At 31.6% G+C, this 5,194-nt stretch overlaps 1 long non-coding RNA gene across 1 annotated transcript; it reads right to left on the reverse strand.

Moving 5' to 3' along the window:
• Positions 1 to 234: 234 nt before the first annotated feature.
• On the reverse strand, positions 235 to 3,687 carry LOC124356346. The gene is made up of 3 exons (XR_006921854.1): positions 3,306 to 3,687; positions 1,625 to 1,934; positions 235 to 578 (listed from the first exon to the last, which is right to left on the reverse strand). It is a non-coding gene; the product is annotated as an uncharacterized LOC124356346 (long non-coding RNA).
• Positions 3,688 to 5,194: the final 1,507 nt, after the last annotated feature.

Here is a 5,194-nt window from a genome sequence, read left to right on the forward strand (position 1 = left end):
GTAGTGAGAGTTGATAGGGAGTATGGGCTGATAATTTTGGCTTTACTTGAAATTGTATTCCTTTTTATAGATCTCAAGGTTATCATTCATTTGTATCGTAATATTATCAGGTAAGATTTCATAATGTTCCCCCCCCCACCCCCCCCCCCCCCCACCCCCCCCCCCCCCCACCCCCCCCCCCCCCCACCCCCCCCCCCCCCCACCCCCCCCCCCCCCCACCCCCCCCCAATAATTTTATTATAATTAGACAGACTTTGAATAGATTGTATATACAAACACTAATAATTACAAAATAAATTACTAGTTTAAAGACTCATAGTAAAAATATAAGTTTTATTCATAGTACAAAAACACGCAAAATACAAAACAATATAGTAGGAAATACTTGTTTAGAGATCTTACTTACAAGTAAGGGATTTCTGGTCGCAAAAATTGGTAAAAAACAACAGTATTTATTGCAAACCGTACCGATAAACCAATGTCTGTTGTAACTGATAACATCTGTTAACATTTTCCACCTCTTCTTGCGGCATTCTTCTTTAGCCCATTTTCCCTTCATCCTCAGGCATTGATGTTGTCTATTGAAAGTAACGTATTAATAACAAGCAGTTCACAGTAACACAGTACACTAACAGTTTTGGTAACAATGTTAAAACAAACTATTTGTTATGGCTTAGCTGGAAATTACAAGTAAAACTTACAAGTAAGAAATACATTAATAATGCAGCGATAAATAACAGTGTTCATACAAGCGTTTCTCAGTATATTGAATGTTTTTTAGAACAAATAAAGTCAAAAATAGCAGTTTTAACTCAATAATAAATAAATAAAAAATATATAATTATGGAATCTTGGATAAATATAATTAATAATTTAGAATCTAGGGATAGACATAGATTCCGTTAGCATGAAATTGACAGCCTCTCGATGGAGCATATCCTCATTACTTGTCTCTGGAGTGTTTGGTGTTTCATTTTGAATGTTATGCATATACAGACACGTTTGTTACTCAGCATGAAATTGACAGCCTCTCGATGGAGCATATCCTCATTACTTGTCTCTGGAGTGTTTGGTGTTTCATTTTGAATGTTATGCGTATACAGACACGTTTGTTACCTAGCAGGAAATTGCGCGAAACAACTAAGTGCTAGTAATCTAATAAATCGTCGATTTTAAACATTTCGATCTATTGAAACATTTTTTATCTTGTACGATTTGATTTGGGACATCTCGAAGTAGTAGCCTAATATTGAACCGACTAAGAATAAGTCTAACATCTAGAATAGAGAGTTACAACCTTACCCCTTTGCTACAGTGAAGTTAAGATAAAAAAATGGATTGAAATATATATGCCTAAGAATATGTTTAAGATTGTTAAACATATTCTTTATATATTAGCATTCTTTATTCGTTAAAATATATTGTTTAAGCGTGTTTATTAATAAACAAAAATTAAGTAATGGAAGTTCAGTTATAAATAAGCTTTTTAATACATTATTAGTTCAATCTTGTAACATACCAGAATTGTACTACTGTATTTTGCTGTCAATGATTATTGTCAGAAAACAAATTGTTCTCTTTTTGCCTGTATTTTCATAATAGAACTAACAAAAGAAGAACCTACCGTCTCATCTTCCTTTCCTTCGTCCAGCTTGCTCGTAAACCAAGTCTTCTCCAGCAAGAGTGGTGGTACTGATCTTCTCTGTAGCCTCCAAGGATCTCCGCCTACGGTCCCAGACGATGGTATCGCTTAAACTCTTCTACCAAGTCAATGTGGAATGTGGAGTCATCATGGAAGTCAGTGGAGTGGTACTTTTGAAGACCTTCCCCGTACACAGTGTCTTCTTGTTCTTCCTCTTCGAAACTTAGATGGTGAATGTCTTTCTTCACGGGTTAATGCGGAGACGAAAAACGTCAATTAGAAGTGTCAGCGTCTTTGATAAAAAGTAATTTATTAGAAACAACTCAATTTCATTGGGGAAATCTCTGTAAAACTCCCTGGATAATATAATATAAGTGAATAATAAAGAAAATATAATGTATAAAAAATTACTTTTGAAATATCATTGCTTACAATTTACTATACCATTAAAAATATTATACTCTGTGATTCATATACACTGAATGTTATAAAATGTATACATTATAACTATGCAAAATGGAATTAATATTTTATTAATACTTTCTGAAATAATTAAATGTTGATGCTGAAGAATAGAGAATACATAGAATGTTCACGATATTGCAAATTATTTACCATACAAGTACAAGAAGAAAAGTCAATTTATCTATAATGACAATAATTTAGGTGCCATTATATAAGGAAGAATAATATTTTAAGACTATATTATTACATTGGGTTACTAAGATTAATTCACTAAGCGGTTTTATGAATTTAAAATTAAATAATCTTCCAATTTTACATAGATATTCCAAATTGTCATAGAATCGTTAAACGGTTACTATGCTTGAGGCTGGAAGAATGTTAGTTAACTGAATTTGAGGTGGCTTCGCTGTAGAAAATGCAACTCTATCACTATTTTTTAGACTTCATTTTCTTAGTTCTTCATTTGGTAGTCTTATAACTAATAAATTTAATGTTCTTTATAGGCTCATGCTATGAAAACTTTAGAGACACAGTTATATAATAAGGCAGGAAAATATTTATATGAACAAAGATATAAGAAAATGAGATTTTGTTTCTCATCAAATAAAAATATATTCAGTTAGCTAGTCACTAATATGCTTAATTATCTTCCATAAACATAGGTACTTTGTAAGTGATTAAAAACAAGTACAGCTAATGAGTAGCTAATATTGTTAATTAAGACAGTTAACTATGAGTATTACGAATATTCATGATTAATTCGTAATGATGATAAATTTTAATTCGTAGTATTACAATTGTTCATAACGAACTATTTATTATCATATTCACATCTTTGAAATAAATTGACTGGACCATACTACAAAAATGTAGGTTATGTACTATAAACGAAAATCTGTAACTAAAAATAACCATTTAGAAAATGTAGTAGTACATGAAAAAAGTGAATAGTATAATTGTAAAAATTATATAAATGTATTTATCTCGTAACGGATAAAACATGGTTTTGTTGTTATGTTTTATAAATCTTGTTTTTGAAAAAAAATATAAATGCGTGACCAAATCGTCGGCTATTGGAATTAATAAAACTAAAAGTTGCAATTTAAAACTTATTAAAAGGAAATTAAAATTACACAAGTTATTTTCAGTGCAATGTCCAGAATAAGATTAATATATAAGTAATAGATTTGAAACTCACGTGCAACTTATATATTTTGGCCATGGTCTAAGAAACTCCTTCCAACATACTCGTACTCTGTAGTGACTCTTGCAGTTTCACTCTTAGCAGACTGAAGATAATTTATCATTCTGCACTGCATGATAAAAGTGAACGTCTGAGATTTGATAAATTGTGGTCATATATTGTGCAAGTCATAAATTCGTGGTAATTACTCGATCTTCGAAATTGAATGCGGTTTGAGGTTGATAGATAGGTTTAGCACACATCAAGAAATTAAATTTTATTGCAATAAATGACATATAATTAGCAAAGTAAAATGGATACCCTGTACATAATTCCTTGCAAAAAGCGCGTATCAACTATACATAAACATGCTTTTAATACTTTTCAGTTACATATATAAAATAAAATAGATCGTCAATCTAATTAAAAGAATTGCATAACATTTTGTTGTTTTGTATAGTTAAAGGAGTTTGGCAATGTTTATTTATAACCTGAAGAACCACTTTAATTATATTTTTAAATTGTAGCCTTATAAAACATCTCAATAAATTCTGAAATATTAATCTCTATATAAAAAGGCAAAGCCCTCACTCTCTCACTTACACAATCATCCCGATAACAAAGAAAATTTAGCATTCGGGAATTTCATGGCTTAAATAGAAATAACTTTAGCATTTTCATGAAGATCAATTTCCACACAGGATGAAATATGGCTGCAACCCCTGGAAAAACTATATTTTGTTTATTAACTAGTCAATGTCCTAGAAATTAATTTGACACACACATGCCTTATGCTTTAGACACAGACAAATAAAAGATTTTCGTAAGATTAACCATGCATTGGGGCAGAAATATGGTTAGAACCTCTATAAGGACTACGATGTTTTTGTTCTCCAACTTCCTGATGACGCAAATTAAATGCCCACGTGGCTTAAGCTTTCTACATACAGAGTACATATTTTCTATGATTATGTGCCTGGAATGAGGATTGCAATCCTTAGAAGAAATATATTTGGTTTTTTCAAAATCCCTCAAAATAAGTTTCTAGATGATCAACAACTATCCATTGGGATTGAAGTGGGGTTGCAACGCTTAGAAGAACTATATTTTTATTTTTCAAATTTCTCAATGTCCTAGAGAGGAGACATTTGACACATATGTGTTTCATAACTTACAGGGAAAATGAAAAGAACTTTCATAAAAATGAAACATTTCATAGGACTTGAAATGGGTTCATACATTTATTCTTTATCGGAGCAGTGATGCAAACGCTACTTAGGTACCAGAAGTTGGGAAATTTTGACCAAAGGATACTTTCCTGCCCAACTTCTTTGACAAGCAAACGCTACTATAGCGCCGAAATACCTAGGCTAAAAGTTTAATCTTAAAATAAGTACACTTTATTGACCAACAAAGACTTTGTAAACCTGCATACATATATATTTTCTATGTCGGGACCCACGATGTTATGCTTGTATGTCTCAACGACATCTTGGACCGGAAGTAAACTACAGTGACCGAAAATTTACTTTCGGTCATTGTAACCAGTAGTCTGCAAAGTCTTTTTTTTAACCAGAGTAGACTTTGCAGATATACTTATTTATATATTTTATGAATTTGAAAAACAATGCAAACGCTCTTTAACGCCTTGCAAAGTAGATTAAATTGAGCGTAAAGTAGAAGCTTTTTCAAAAGTAAACTTTTGACACAAACGTACGAATATTTTCTTGATCGGGGTGACAATACAAATATTCTTTGTTTAAACTTTGTTAGTAACGATAGAAGGTCTTTCAAACATACACACATTTTGTTTGTAATTTCAATGCAAATTTTACATTGACGCCCTACATCGAGAATAACTTAGTAAGAGAGATGACTATAAGGCTCGGATGAACACACTTTTT

The sequence above is a fragment of the Homalodisca vitripennis genome, chromosome 2, assembly GCF_021130785.1.
Source record: "Homalodisca vitripennis isolate AUS2020 chromosome 2, UT_GWSS_2.1, whole genome shotgun sequence".
NCBI lineage: Eukaryota > Metazoa > Arthropoda > Insecta > Hemiptera > Cicadellidae > Homalodisca > Homalodisca vitripennis.